At 46.1% G+C, this 16,471-nt stretch overlaps 1 protein-coding gene across 3 annotated transcripts in view; it reads right to left on the bottom strand.

Annotated features, from left to right (window-relative positions):
• The window catches only part of GAB2 (GRB2 associated binding protein 2), a 109,344-nt gene that overhangs the window by 20,908 nt on the left and 71,965 nt on the right, over positions 1-16,471 (bottom strand). The window contains exon 1 of one of the 3 annotated variants that reach the window (XM_065833264.2): positions 2,695-2,952. The exons of the other annotated variants lie outside the window; for them this stretch is intronic. The gene's annotated coding sequence lies outside the window, so the exon portion shown is untranslated. Of the gene's footprint in view, positions 1-2,694; positions 2,953-16,471 lie in introns of those variants that run through there. 3 annotated transcript variants of the gene reach the window in all.

Consider the following 16,471-nt stretch of genomic DNA (forward strand, 5'->3'; position numbering starts at 1 on the left):
CAGTAGAGTTTCTGCTTCTGTCTTTTCTTAGAGACCTTTTGCAGGTAACTTTAGAGATGTAATTTAAGTCATGCCCATCCCTCTGTGTAAGAGCATCACTGCTATCCTTTTGCAGACAGGTAAACTGAGGCATGAGGTGGAAATGTGAAGGGACATAATGACAATAGAGATGAAAATTCTTCTGATGTTTCACCAATTCTCTATTAATTTTGTGGCCTCAAAAGAGTCCCTACTGTTTTCTGCTAGGAAAATGAGAAGTAGACCCAAGGTGTGATTCCTGGCACGTGCTTTCCTTGCTCAAGGAGAAATACGCTTTAAAATATTATATTTGTTTCAACAGAGAATATCCTAGAGGTCAGGAATAATCACTGGGCCACTCCTGCCCTCTAATAAGTGTGTTCCAAGAATTTGAACCAGGGCTGAATTTTTAGAGTGAAGCCGTAAACTCCCATTAGAAACAATAATAAATAAATAAATAAACAAATCAAACCAAACCCAAAAACATCCACGAACAAACAAAACCTCAATCCCCCCAACCCCAAACCCCCAGAAAATTCACAAGCTGCAGAATATTTTGGGAAAGCCGCTCCATCTCTGGCTTCAGAAGACCATGCACAGTCTCCCTGCCATGGATGCACCACTACCATGTGAAAACCACTCATCATTGCTCACTTCAGTCACCCTTTATAATAGCTCTGATTTACATTTATTGGTGCTGACGCAAAACACAGAAAAAAACCCAAACCCTAGCAAAAAGAACACCTTTTCTTTGGTAAATCCACATGTTTTCTGACCATTTCTGATTTAAGGATTGCTCCCTTGTTTGCTCCAGTTTTATGTCCACCTGCCTTCAGAAACCCATAAGGGAACCTGCTCCATTATGGGGAGGAGGGGGATTTTACAGATTTCCAACTTCTTTTTTCTATTCATCCCCTCAAATCCCAGATCCTACCAGAAATTTTGGGCTTGACTCTTCTATACTGCAGAGAAACGAGTTCTCTGTGAAATGGCTGTCATGGCTCCGACAAGGAGATGCTCCACATGGGGTGATTTTTCACTGCCTTCTGAATCGTGTCAAGATACAAAATCGATCTGTCTGCCGCTCGTTCACCGCCACTACATTTTTTTTTCCTGGCGTTACTGCAAACTTCACTCAATGCAGAAAAGTACATTAATAAAAGGCAAAGAGCGTGGCTCGACTCTGTTGTTTCGTTTGTGCAAAACACAGAAAGGATCAATATTTAACACTGACATTAAGGGTGGGGGATGAGAGCTTAAAACTCTGATTCCTGCCTTCTTTGCATGGCCATTAAAGATCCCCCTGTGCTTTTCATGGGAGTAAAATGGCTATCTCGGAGTGTCCTTGGACAAAACAGTGCCTTGACCCTCATTCTTATTAAATATTTATCTTGTTGCAGTGCAGGCTGATCCCCACTGGAAAAGGAATCTTGAGAGCTCTAGGAATCCCAAATCTTAGTCCTAAATCAAGTGATCTGAGGTCAACCAGTGTGGTAGAGGCCATGTCTATCTTTCTATCAAAAACAGAGGGGATGTACTCAAAATGCCTCTAGGAACAGTCCCACAGATCTTTCTACCTCCCAAATCACAGCCGGGAGTTGCCCAAGACATTTGGCTTTGGCCAAGAGTCTCCCAAGGATGGTGGGAGGATGGGAGATTGGTGTTGTGTCTCCATCCCAGCATGAAGGTCACCTTTGGGGACAACTGTGGGCTGCGCTGGGTTGAGGTTCTTCTACCCTGACCAATCCTTCAACACTATCCCTGCAGGCTCTGCAGTTGCCATTGCATGGAAAAGCCACGTCAGGCCAAAATATACCCAGGAGTTGGAAATTACACAAAGTTATTAGTGCTGACTCAGCCTAAGGGGAGACCTGGGGCTGCACGGAGGGGATGGTCCCCAACATCACACTGGGGCACAGCAAATTCAAACCACAACACTTTGAGGAGCACAGTGAATCTTGCATTGCAGGGTGGGGGAAGCTAATCTTTCCCTAAAAATCACTGTGATTTGGGGAAACCGGAGAATACGGTGTAAAAGCTCTTTGGAAGCAGGATGAATTACCCCATGGTTACTCCAGCAGCATGAAAGAAAAAGGGGGACTAAAGGCACCGGGCAGCAACGCCTGGTAAAAGCAAGTTGCTTCCCCGGGGGAGGCCGCTCTATCGACGTCCACATCGATTTTCAAAATGAATTCCCAGCTCACTTCCCGCAGCGACCCGGCCACCGAGAGCATTAGCGGGAGCGAATTCAGGACTCACGTACTCCATTAGGTCTGCGAGATGAACTCTGTAACAGCAGGTGAGAGATGGATTGCTCCGTGGGCATGGGAGGGTATTGCAAGGGCTGGGAAGATAAATCCTACAGCTGCAGAAGGGGACTGCTAAGATTGCTCTGTATTTTTTATGTTTTGTTTTGGTTTGCTTTTTTTTCATAGGAAAAAAAGGACAGCTCGTGCACTCAGGTCACACGCTGATGATGGGTCCTGCTGGGGGTGCAGAAAAGGGGGCAAGAAAGGAAATTGTGGCAGAAAAATGGTATTAGACGCTATACATGCTAAAGGAAAAAGTCAAGACATTTGTGGTCTTGTAGTAGCCTGAAACGGAGAGAGGATGTCACGAAGGTAAAGCACACAGGGTGAATTGCAAGCCAGACATCCCAAAGTCATTTCGACTCACCATGCCGCAGCTCCTGGCTCCCAGGCAATGAACACTAAGGCTCCTTTCCCATGTCCACATGGGACACTCAGTGAAAACCTCCTGAGGGTCCCTTCTGGATGCTTCTGGGCATTGGTCCCACCCACATCATGATCAAAGGTGCTCAACTCAATCCAGCCATGAGCCAAGAAGAATGATGCTTCTCCATCCCTCATGGCCATCTGTCTTGGGGCCATGGATAAACCCGTGGCCTCCCTTTATTTAACAGCATAGACGCAGCCTTCCAATCCCTTGGCTTTATGTTGAGAGCTTGAGTTTATCTGGAGGGAATGTATCAAATACAGCCAAGGAGGGATAAGATCCTGTTCCAGTTCCTATTGCCATTCCCAGGGGGGCAGAGCTAAGGTTATATAGTGGGGCCATGTGGGAAGTGTCTCTTAACCCCACATTTCCTGGCTGGTTCTCTGAGTTCAGGGAATTGGACTCCCACGGTCTGGAAAAAGGCAGCGTTGGACGCCCACAACTTAAAATTTGATGTCAGCAGCGTGACTTGCATGCATACATCTCGCTGGGCTCATGCTGCAGCTGTTGTGCTGGTCACTGAGAGAACATGAGCCAGAGGCTCGGTGGGGATGAGCCAGCAGGGCCCTGCAAAACCCAGGTTGGCCAAAGGCTGGGCACTCACTAGTCCAGGTTAAGATGTGCCTTTTTGGCCATATGTTGTAGCAAAAGGGGGAAAAAACCTTCTTGCGACTCTAGCCCAGAAGCAAAAATACACAACTGTGAGCATGGCCAGCAACGGGACAGACTAGGCTGAGAGCCAGGAATTTTTTAGGAATGTTTTCAATCCCCTGAAGTGGTATTTCCCTCCTTGCTGACAGCTCTGAATTCCCTTGCTCAGAGCGCTCAGCTGTTGCTGTGTGCACACATCTTCACACGATGTTCCTGGGTTTATCTGAGCGACATAATTCTTCAGCCTCCTTCGGAAATTGTTGCTCAGAACCACCTTTTGCACCAGATCCACGATGTCAGCTTTGCCCTCCTGAAGGTGGAGGCTGTGACTACAACTCCCTGTATCCCATGGACATTAAATGATGTCCTTGGGAAGGTGGCAAATTTTGGGTGTAGCTAAATTCCTGCATTCCCATCGATGGTTGCGGTAAAGGTGCCGGGTTTGTTTGGCATCCCTGAGTGGCATGAAATTCCCTGTGGTGCCCACACTGCGCTGGCAAGAGTCAGCTGGTCCAAGGAGCCTCGCAGATAATGGCTCCTAAGATCTGCCCCGGCAAATAATGCCACAAAAAGCCTCGGAACGTGCTGCTGACTTTATGCCAGTTAAAACTTACTGTCAATGAGATTTTTTTTTCAGGAGAGAGTAGTAGAAATCTACGACAAATAATCTATAGGAGAGCATGAGGCAGAGCGTACTCATGTGCTATGATCTTCCCTAATCTTTGGACCAGTTCCATCATTTGTTAGCAAAAAAAGGGGGAATGTTCTCCAATGGGAAACTGCCTGCACCTCTATTTTTGCTGTCAGCTCACTCCTTGAGCACAAATACAAGAAGAATAAAAGGAAAAAGACAAACAAGCCTACCAAAGCAAGGCCTCCACATGGTTCTCCTGTCAGGGTGAGAAAAAACATGTCCAATGGATGAGTCACTGGCCACCACGCTGCCAGGAGGCCCTGGGATGCCACGAGGATGAGTGTGGCACCTGAGGAAGGTTTATTTACCGAGCTTTCCCTATCGCCTCCGAGTTGGATGGCATTTGGAAAAGCTGTTGTCAGTCTGAGGATGCCTTGGCAGGTCACCTGCTAAAGGTTTCCTCCAGGAGGTTAATTGGAAAGGGCATCTGATTTGGATAATTTCCCCTCTTCAGTTTCCATCAGGGTGGGGAGCTGCATGCAAGGACACAGGTACCCTAATATTTGACATTGCATGATTTCTGGGTGCCGAACGGGGAGGGGGGAAGATCCCAAAAAGTGAGGACGGGGCAAGGTATGACTCACCACAGCTGCATCCTCCACTTCAGAGGAGCTGAAGGATGGGGACAAAAGCCACATAGGGCTGTTGAGCTCTTCCTTTCCAGTTTCTGCTGTTTATTTCCATTTGCTTTAAGAAACTGGTCAGGACAGACTGGACAAGGGAAAGGAGGAGCATCATTTACTTTATGGACAGGGATCTGCTGCACAGATGGCTAAGGGCATCTTTTCTATTACCCAGTTTCAGCCATCTAAACGATATTACCCTGAACTGGTCCCCCTAGGTTCTCCACTACCAGCAACAGTGAAATCCTCCAATTATTTAAGCATCCAACACAGGATGGGGAGAATTACTTGAGAAAGAGTTTATGGGAGAGAGAGTGAAGTCAAGATGAGTGGCAATAAATAGCTTTGTCTCTGCCCATTAGTGTCAGCGCTCTGCTTGCATTTGTATGAAACAACTGAAAAAATAGCGGTAACGTAGGAGCATCTGCCTTGGAGGAGCATGGGAACCAGGGGAAAAAATCACAGCGCCGGAGAGTGAGTGAGCGAGAAGAGAGGGAAAGGAGCCAAGTCAAACCATTCTGACCTCAAAGCATTATATATCTCAGTTATTTTAATAGCAATCAATTCTTTGAAGGACGACGGGGCAGAAGGGGGAGAGACTGCCACAGAAACGATGCGATGCTTCTCCCCAGAGAACACAGGTTTGCTTCTGTGAGACGAGGTTGTGCCCCAAACCCCATCCCTGTCCTGAGAAACACCCCTTGGTGCCACTGACCCCTCTCTGTATTGTACCAGCATGCCCTGTGTGTGGCGGCTACCCTTTAAAGAGCAAATCTGCCGCTCGATTGTGGATCTCAACCTTTTGTGTCAATATTTGGAGGTCTAACATTTGGCCAGACAGGGCTGCCTGGTGTGCACCTATTTATTTTCTGTTATAGGGGCTTCGGTGCTGGAGATAAAAGCAGATGAATGTGGATGCTTGCAACCCTGGTTTACGCACGACCTTGAGCATCCTGCCTGGGACATCCTTATCTGAGAACCCTGGAGTAGGACGATGACCTACAGCCGGGGATGAAGGACAATCCCAGGGCGGCAGCGTAGGCTGGGACAGGCTTCATTTGCTCCGCAGGACCAACCTCATCTCCGACCCTCTGCTTCATGAATCATCATCTCTGACATCGCAAAACCAATTCGATGAGGGATTAAATGGAAAAAACAACAACAACAAAACAAGACAAAAAAAAAGGCTGGAACAGAGGGAAAAGGCTGTAGCTGCATATTAAGAAAACACAAAGTGGTCTCATGGGGTGTATTTCTGCCTTTTTCAGGGTAGATATAAGATGGCAAAGACCAGGCAATGGGGATGTGCAGAATTATCTGCTTTCTGTCTGTGCACAGCAAATGTGATTCTCGTGGATGCCAGGGGCATCCTTAGGAAATCTGGCTGGAGGTACGAGGGGTCTGCAGAGCAAATCATTCCCAAGAGCTATCAAAAGAGATGACACATTTATATAAGAAAAGGTTTCTTTCCCCGACCAAAGGCAGCTTCATGATGGCCTTGGATCAAGCTGGTTTCCTCTCTGCATGAGATGAAGCTCTGGCATCCTGTTTTGGGAGATGATACTGGTTATTGTTAGTTATTATTTATGACGATGATCAGTGATTTGGGGTTTTCCTAACTGGGCTTTCCCTCCGCCACAGTCTCACCCGGTGCTGTGGTCCAACTTGTCACCAATGGGCAGTGTGTAGCTGGTGTGCCATTGACTTTGCATCCCCTAGCCCAGGAAAAAACTCGGTTTTAGGACTTTAACAAATGTCTTTGTATCCTCCTTGTTGTTCAGTGGGAGCAGTATGCAGGCACCTCTCCTTGCTTAAGCAAATATGGGTGTACACTACACTTCACTTAGTAGGGATAGAGAAGGAGAAAGGATGAATCCCAGCCTAATCCCAGCCAGGGCTTCTTAATGGCTTGCTTTAAATTTTATAGCCTTTTTTATGGCAATCGGAGCGTAGGTCTTTCATGCTCCAGGAGAGCAAAGGAAAACTTTCGCTCGGAGGAAATGTGAAGCCATTTTACTTATGCATGATTTAGTACCATTTCTATTCAAGGGAGCACGCAAGAGGCCCAAATATTTGCACTTTGTATTATAGAAAAACTGGCATTCCTGGCTCTTTACAGAAGTAATTTATTTCGATCTCTCCTTACCTTGGGGGAGAAATGTTATAACTCCTGGTTTGCTGGGGAGTCAATAAAACAGCAGCGCTGTTAAGGGTCTGCTTTACCATCCCTCAGCAAGACAGCGATGGAGAAAGAAAGAGGATCCCCAAATTTCTTTTCCCATGTACGGGACCAAACCGTCAGAGTTTGGCCCCATTTTTCCCTCTTCTATGTGGGATTAATGTTACTTTTTGCTCCACAGGTGGTATTTTAGCTGATGGGTTAAAAGGAAAGGGGGTTGGTGGGGTAGATGTGGACAGAGGTTGTCGTAGAGCCCCAGATTTTTTGCATGACTTCAGAGGGGGACAGCATGATCAGGTGGGGCGATATCAGCCACATCGACTGCAAAAGCTGACAGAGGAGACAAAAGGAGTTATTAATCCTCATGGCCGCAATACCATGTCCCTGAACTGGCAAGCAAATTGGCCCAGGCGGTCAGTGCGAGCAAGGGTCAGTTTGTCCCCAGAAAACATGCCCTTAGGGATAGAGCCTAAAAAAAACCAAAATAGTATGGCTATTTAGGGGTGCAGGCATACCCTGTCCACATACTACAATTATCTAAAGAAGTCCTGAAGGTAAAACCATTCCCAAAATGCAAAATGCAGGAAGAAAAATCTCTGCAAGCGATGTGAGGATTGCGCCTTGCACAGCCGCTCTCTGCCTGGGCTCTGCTGCACCAGAGCTCCAGCAAAAATGCAAACAGCTCAAAAAACCATCCTGCATCTCTCTATCCATCATTAAAAACCCAAGTCCTGCCCATTAGGCCGTCTATTAACAGTGCTCAGTGGAAGCAGAGAGAGAAAAGCTCCCTCCCAGGGAACTATTCTCATTGCTGCAGGGTTAAAAATGCCTGTGACCCCCAAAGCTTAATGCATTCAGAAATCATGAGTTCGCCTGCAGTAAAGGTCTTTGGTATCAGCTAAAACCTGGAGATTATTCTCTTCCTCTTCTTTTAAGATGCTGTGATGGCAGAAGGACTCAGAATTTATTCCCTACACATCGTCATAATCAAATAATATGCTAATGCTATTAGCATGGGACCTTGCATCGCAAATGACTTAGGATCATATTCTTTTCCAAAATACTAGAGTTTCATTTAAATTGGTCTCCACAGCAACCAGAAACGAACTGGAATAATGTCAGATGAAAATCTTCATGGTTGGGCAGGATGAACAAGGAATTTCACAGCTGGGATAGAGGGGAGAGCAATGAAGATGGCTCAAGCCCACCACTATTGGTGGTCTTGTGCCTGTCATCTTCCACCCAAACAGTTATCAGCTGTGATAACGAAAACAAGGACAAAATGAACCTGCACATCCAGGAGGACCTCAAAGCATCCTGATGGAAAAGGGATGAGTAGACATGAGATTAATGTAGATGTGAAGCCTGTGGAGGCTTTCTTGGTCCTCCTCCCCACAGATACTTTCTCAGCGGCCCCAGGAGACATGCATATGACACCTGGCTTTGTTCACGCTAAATCAGTTCTCATCTGTTAAGCTCAAACCCAGCTATTGGCAAATGGCCTGAGAGAACGTAGCTCCTGATCCCGAGCCAAACTCCCGTATATTAGTGTTGTACAAGCACAAACCAGGAAGAAGGTGTTTGCTTCAGGCTTCCCTCTGTTAAAACAGGAGATGTTGCTCCTTCCTACATCTCATCTGCTCTTCTCACAAGCTCATCACCATGGCCACTGTCTCCCATGAGGATCTAAGTTGGGAAACACCTGCAGCATCCTCTGGCCAGTGCCCACCAGCTGATCGCATGGTTTCATCCCATTGAAAACTCTCCCCAAGCCCATTTGAAAATGAGCTGGGCTTTGCAATGCCATGGTTGAAAAGCTACTTGTTAGAAACCAGCTCTAATTTCCCATGAAAATGTTTTTCCAGCCACTCCACTCGTCTTCCCTGCACTTGTTTCGCTCTGTGGTCACCATTACATCAGCAGGCATGGTGCGATCCTCATCCTGGTTGGGGCTTCTCGGTGTTCCCCTAATAAAATGAGTATTAGCAATGTGGCCCACAAAAATGTCTTTGAAAGCAATGTCAGAAAGTGGGAGGTGCCTCGCTTGAGAACGGCTGAAAATTCAGGCAATGAAAGGAAAACAGCCCGGACCAGTCTCTCGATTCTGTTTGTAATTATCTGGGCTCCGGTGGGTGTTAAAACATCTGTACTGGTTTGGCAGGGACTGGGGAGCACAGCTTGTGCCAAAGGCAAGAATTGGCGTTGCTTGAAAGCAGCGCAGCAATACTTAGTGCGGTGTTCATGTTCAGAAACGTGGGGCTGGCAGCTTCTCCTGCAAGTGCTTTTAGGTTGGGGTCGCCCTGTTTCTGTCCCCACATGCTCCATCAATCACAGCTCACACCCTTCCAGGACCATCCCAAGGCAAAGCTGAAGGTGGTTAAAGGAGATGCAGGGCTGTCTGGAGTCCTGAAGCCTGCTGGATTTAACCTCCCACTGGACTTTGGTCACCATCGGTCCAGCTCCACGTTACACTCTTGCATTTCATATCTCTGTGTATGACCATTTCCACCTGGACACCCTCCATGCTCCCATCGCGTCTGGTCACAGACAAGCAAACCTCCCCCCCCTGGATATTTCTGCACTGAGCTGTGGGGTAAGCTCCCAGCATGGATGTTTGAACCTTGTGCACTAGACCACAGGCTGGTTTTTGTGGTTATTTTTAATGCACAGTGGCAGTAGAGCTGGTTTAGTGGCGCAATGGAGCATAATGTAGAGCTTGGTCCTCGGGAGACTTGGGCATGGCAGATTTATCACAATTTCCTGGAGGGTAATATTTTTGGATTTTTGGCATTCCTCATCCCCTGACTCAGGAATAAAACATCCTCTGGCATCTGAAGACCAGAGCAAACCCTCTCTCCCCTGATGTTCTCTCATAGGTTGGGAACCATCACATGAGTTTATTCTGCAGCTCCTTACCCTCCTCTTCCTCACTCAAACACGTCTCATGAAGCGTGGTGAGCCCGTCCTTAAAACCCCGAAGAGCCAGATTACATTATCATCCTTGCGGCTGTACCCATCCTCACAGGCACCACAGATGGCACCAGCACCCAGACCAAAATCCACCTCTCCTTGCCCAGTGCATCACCCATGCTTCGCTCTTGGCTTGGGGCCAGTCCAAAATGTTCTGACAAGCTCCAGCTGGAAAATGCCATTTAATCAAAATAGCAGCTTGCTAAGGGATTGCTCGCAGCCAGAAATGACAAGAAACCTTTAAAGGATAAAAGTGAATTTTAAGTAAAAGGGGAGAAGGTCAAGGTATTTTAATTTGTTCTCATCAGAGTGGATAGTTTTTTGGGGGGTGGATTGCCCTGCTTTGACCAAAGATCATCATCATGCGCTTTTTAGATGCGAAAGTGCAATTCTCAGCGAAAGTCTCGATTTTCTTTTTTTTTTTTTTTTCTGAAATTCATTCACATTCAGAATGAAAAGGTGTGAAGAAAAATCAATGCAGAAAGTGGATGAAAATGAATTCCAGTGAGAGTGAAAACGAACATGCTGAATTTTTACCACCTCTGAAGTAGTTTGTGATGGGCTCATCACTCGCTTGGCTCACTGCAAGGGCAGCGCTCCCCCAGCATCAGCTTCCTCAGACTCCATATATTCTTCCTTCCTCACAGGAATGGGATTTTTACTTTTTTTAATTACCTAGATGACCCACATCCAAACTGGGTGTATTTTGGTGACGAAACAGATCTGGATGAGACCAAACACTTGGTACTCGTCTCATCACTTTCACAGTCCTTCACCCATGGGTGAAAAGTGGATTAGTGACAAGTACTCAGTGCATTGGATCTGTTTCTCCTGCAGATGCCGGGAGGAATAAGTCCAGTTATAACAGATTTTGGCTATGACCAGAGGAATGCTGGAATTAGCAGGACCAGATCAGATCAGATGCCAGTCTGCTCCAGTTTTCCATCTCCAAACGCTTCAGAGACAGCTGGGAACTTCACAGGGATCACTCATGCGGCAATGCACCTGCAGGGAAAACTGGTTTGTGCCTCACTTCATCATTTATAAACCTTATTAAAGCAAATATTTTAACTTATCTAACACAACTGAGGGAATTCTTGTACTCATGACAATATTAATTCTTTAAGCCACTTTATCTGTAAAACAAACCACTCCGTGTCACATGAGTCTGTGAACACAGGGTTGGTCTTCCCTTCAAACTGCACCAGGAGACACCAGACAGTAGCTTGTGTTCTCATTACTGAGATATGCCAGTGGATTTTTTCACTGCAAGAAGCACTGTTTGTCCAGGGTTGGGACATCATGGGCTTATCTGCATACAAATATTAGTGACGAGCAGGGTGGTCCTTCAAGAAACGTGCCAAAGAAATTCAAAGCATTTGAAAGCCTGTACTCTGAGTTCTTCTTAAAGGTAGCAGAAATGGTGGGAGTTTTTGGAGCAGCACAGAAAAGCCAGTAGGATCTCAGACCCTCAGAAGGAGCTATGTCGCTGCCTAAGAACAGATATAATGGTATTTAAAACCTTTAATAGAGCTATAAAGGGGTGAATGAGCTTCAAGCAAAAATCACAAATCTGCTCCTTTCTTAGACTCATGGAATGGAGAAAAGCCAAGAGAGTCAAGACTGAAAAGACAGAACAGTGCTCTTCAAGGAAGACAAAGTCTTCTGCTCTATCAGGAATCTTTTTCAGATGGATCTCAGGAGAGGAAGGCAACTTTCGCACCTGGAAGATCATATGTTGACCAGGTGTTGACCCTAACACAAATCATCAAAGCAACCATCAACTGAGCAAAAAGACTCATCACAGGACTTATGGATTTCAAGCGGGCATTTCAAAGACTTCATCATGACTCATTGGAGAGCAATCTGAACCGTTATGGTAAGCCAGCCAAAATAATTACTATCATAAAGGCTTTATATCAAGGTTGAGCCAATGTGAAGGATAGGTGGGCTCGAGGAAAGGGTTTACACAGAGGGCAATGTCAAACAAGGTGGTGCTTGACAGGGCAGGTGACCTGTGAGATAAAGGTGAGGATGGAGCCATGGGCAGTGCAACAGTCATTCACCACACTTTCACATGTGATGAAGTATTTGCAAATGCCCGAGTGCCCAGACACTTCAAAAAGAGGATTCATTGTCGGTTATGAAAAAAAAAAATAGCAAATGCAATGAGTCACTCAACTGCAGCTTACTTTCAAAAGCAACGGCATACAAGAACAGGGGCAGTTTATATATTTGGCAGTGAAAAGATGGAAGGCACTTGTACCAAAAGTTGGCAAGGAGCAGCTGTGTTGGCCAGGATGGGATTTGGTGACGTGGAGCTGAAAGAACACATGTTGAAATTTTTGAGGTGAAATGCTATTTTCCATCCTAATAAACAGATCTAAAGGGTGGCAATCAATCAAAGGTGCAAACGAGTCAGACACATTCCTCGGCATGTGACAACGACCCAGTAAGTATGAAAGGGAGCTGGATCCCCAGTAAGGGCTGAGATGTGCCAGAGCTTTGCCACCCACCATGGAGCAGCTGGAGGACTATGAAGGACCTGAGGCAGAGCAAAAAGGGTAAGAAAACATGAGTCTGGACTTACCCAGAGCCAAGGGGTATCAAATAAAATGCTGTGATATGGACTAAGATGAGGCAATATAATCTTGTCCTCTGCCCTCCCACCTTCTTGGTGATGCTAACAGGGAACAGCTCCAGTTTTACCTCCTGGGATGACTGAGGTATCTCAGCTCCTTCCCATACTCTGAAGCCTGGTATTTCCCTGCAGCGTAAGGTCATAAAATTCATACAATCACAGAATATTTGGGTTGGAAAGGACCTGCGGAGATGGTCTAGTCCAAGCCTCTGCTCAGAGCATGGGCAGCTACGGTACCTCAGGACTGTGTCCAGCTGGGTTTTGAGTATCTTCAAAGATGGACACTCAAGTTGAGATGTTTTTTCATGCTTAAGTATAAATATTTGCTTCATCCTCTCTGACTTAGAGTGATCATAAGCATGGACCAACAGTTAAACTGTTCCTTGAATGTCTGGTGGAATCTATTAACCCCCTCCTAGATCTGACTCCCAGAGAGAGAAGAAGCAGGCAGAGAGCAAGTGGGGCATCAGAGAGATAAACGACATCTTATTTTCCTAGACAGTCCCATTTTTCATCAGGTTTTTCAGGAGCTGTGGCCAAGTGTCCCTTTTAAGACCATTCCTTGCCTGGAGGGAGTAGGTACCATCACTGAGCTGCCTCTGGCAGCAAATGGCTATAGGCAGAAGATGCACCAACATGTCTATGCTGTGCCTCAGTGATGAATCCCTTCGAGCAGAAACTGCCTTTATCGAGCTATAGAATCATTTTGTTTGGAAAAGATCCTCAAGGTCATCGAGTCCAACCATTAACCCAATACTGGCACAAAACCATGTCCCTAAGAACCTCATCTACGCGTCATTTAAACCCCTCCAGGGATGGTGACTCCACCACTGCCCTGGGCAGCCTGTTCCAATGCCCAACAGCCCTTTCCATTGGGAAATTTTCCCTAATATCCAATGCTTAGTGCTTGTGCAGCACCTGGCATAGCAGAAGGGTGGTTTCATGGCTACATCAACGCCATGAGGGAAGCCGAGAGAAGTTCTCAACCTTTTGGAGGGAGCTGGGATATGGCCAGGGCACACATGGGAACACGAACATCCCTGGATCAGGTGTAACCCCACAATCCAAGTAATAAATCACCACCGTTACAGCTCTGACATTGAATCACACTACATAATGCAGAAGTATGTTTGAAAAGCAGGCAGTAATTATAACTGAAGCATAGAAACCATCTATGGAAGAAGTGTTATCTTTGCAGATAAAATCAGCAATAAATGCTACTGCATTCATAAATAAAAATCAGTCTGGAAACCCTGAGTGGTGTCATGGAAAGTTCACAGCAATCGACAGCTTCACAGCTCCTTCCTGCTCTGTGTGCCTCCGCTCAGAGGCTTTAAAGGCTTTAGAAAGCTTTCCCTTTGCTCAGGCTCGGTTTTAATTGGAAATACAAAGCAATACAAACCAGTAAACAAACAGGCATTGGGGTCTGGGAAATGAGAGTCTAAATCTGTCCTGGCTTTTATCAGGTTTTACAAAGCAGAGCTCAGGGTGTATAAACCATGGCCCCTGTCAAAGATTTGGAGTGAACGATGTGAAATATATGGAGGGAAGAAAAGCAGAAATATGTTGACTGCAAGGGGAACAAGAGTCATGCAGTAAAAACTGCCTGAAATTATCCGCTGTGAAGGTCGCTGTGATTTTCTCCCTTGTCCTCCAGCTTTCTTTCATGCATATTTTGAGGCCTTGCATCCGTGTTTCCTGGCCTGGTCCCTATGTGCTGGGCATCACCTGCAGATCCGCATCCCATCCTGATGGCCAAGCAGCTTTGCAGATGTGGGGTATAGCTCCATGAAACCCAACATGGCACGACTGGGGCACAAGGGCTAAAACAGTCCCAGGACTCCTCTGGGAAATATAAATGGAGGCGAATCTGCAAGTTCCTTCCCAGCTGGCCAACACCCAAAATACCTCCCTCCCTCCCTCGGTTTTGCTCAGACGGTGCCGCTTCACTGGTCGCTTCACTCCAAGCCCATAAGCTGTTTTTGTTTCTAAAGGCTTTGCGTGGTTTTGCTTTTTTGCTGTGATGTTGATATCATCGGCTGCACTCATTTTTCCACGGTCAGTAAGTCATCCTAAAAATTCCTCAGTGCCCATTAAACTAATGGGGCTGACATGACACGCACAGGGCTCATAGCGATAAAAGCCAATTATAAAATGAAGAATTATTTTAAATGGGTTTCTGATTCGGGGTACCTGGCTGAGGGGAGAGAGCCCTGGGCAGGGATGAGAGGTATGAACACAGCTTGCCAACCCCTGCTGGGAAACTTGTGCTGGAAAAGGCTCGGCAATGCTTTTCGCTCTAAAAAAACCCCAAACCTCTTGAACTTCACATTTCTTCTTTCCCTCGCAGCTCAAATCCCAGCCTCAGCTCAGCAAACCCAGTGGGACTTTGGCCAGGAAAGGGCAGGATTTTCCCCAAAGGCCCCAGTCCTCCAGCTCCATATTTATCTTCAGAAGAGGCTGGTCTGATACCCTTGTGCTGGCTGCCTGCCGGAAAACAGTCACGAAGAACTGGAGCATTTGGTTGTTGGTCTTTTTTGAAAGCTGAGCATAAATTCTGTGCTTTTTTTAGTGGGTTGATGGTTTTATTATTTGCAACAAGATAGATAAGAGCATTCTTTGCCTCTATACCCCGTGCTCCCATAAATGGCCTCTGCCAGTTCCTATCGGTGCAATCAAAGGGGGCTCTAGTAACACGTATCTCTGGGTGGTCTCTCTGGGGTGGCAGAGTTATGGGTTTGCAATCACAAGGTTCTGGATTTTTTCCATCCCCACCTCTCCAAAATGTCCACAGCCATAATAAAAAAATTCCTGAAAATTCTTAAATTCCCAAATCTCAAACTCTGAAGAAAATGCTGGTCCAGCATTACAAACCTCAGATATTCAATTGCATCAGACACCCTAAAGCCAGAAGCTTGACTTTCTTATTGTGTAGATAACTTGAGACCTTTTCTCTTGCTTTCTGGTTTTGAAAACCCTCTGCATCCCTGTTCTGTCCTTTCCTTGGCATCCAGATGGTCTAGAAATCTTCTTTTGGTATTAAGGACGTGACCGTCACAGCAATGCAGTGTTTACCCTGGTCCTGCAATGCTTCTGGTAACACAACACGATGAGGAGCTGAGTATATCAAGAAAAATCAGGTAAGGAAGAATAGTAGGGGTTGATCCTCATCTAGTGTATATGAAATGATGACAAATGACACAATTTGAAGATCCAAATATCTCAAAGGTCTTGACAGATATCCTGAGCTGGGTGATTTTCATCTCAGCAGAGTTTTAGGAGTCTACAAAGTGGATGTGCCCACCTGATCTCATCATTCCTGGTTCTCTAGAGAGCCAAGAGGAAGAAATAGACACCTTCGGGTGCAAATGATTCAGCGTGTTTTAGACATATTTTTCCCTCTTCTCCCCAAAAGTGGACAGATTATAACTACCAGCACATGTCTCATTCTCAGTGGCATCGGTTCCCTCTCCAAAATGCCAGGGGAATCACAGCAAGGAGACACTGACCAGTTGGTAGAGATCATAGAATCATAGAACTATTTTGGTTGGAATTGACTCTCAGGACCACGAAGTCCAACCACAACCTAACTGTAGCGCTAAACTATGTCCCTAAGAACCTTGTCTAACATTTTTTACACACCTCCAGGGATTAGCAATGATCTCTCCCTGTTTCTGTCTTCTAGGAAGCAAATTCCACATTGTTAGTGGCTCTCTGCTCTTCAGCACTCATTAGCACCTGAACTAGCTCATCTCCAAAGGGAAAAGAGGGAAAAAAGGAGGGGGAAAAAAGGCAGCAGACACTTAACTGCTCTCAAGCTGCTCCTTTGTGCCAAGACCTCTCCATCTCCAGTATTGTTTACACTGAAATAAAAGCTGAACAGTGTCAGATCTTAAAATAACTTGCTGTTTGTGGAGCAGGAAAGCCAGGGTCAGGGAAGTTTGGAATAAATTTAAAGA

The sequence above is a fragment of the Patagioenas fasciata genome, chromosome 1 (genome assembly GCF_037038585.1).
Source record: "Patagioenas fasciata isolate bPatFas1 chromosome 1, bPatFas1.hap1, whole genome shotgun sequence".
In the NCBI taxonomy this organism is placed as follows: Eukaryota; Metazoa; Chordata; class Aves; order Columbiformes; family Columbidae; genus Patagioenas; species Patagioenas fasciata.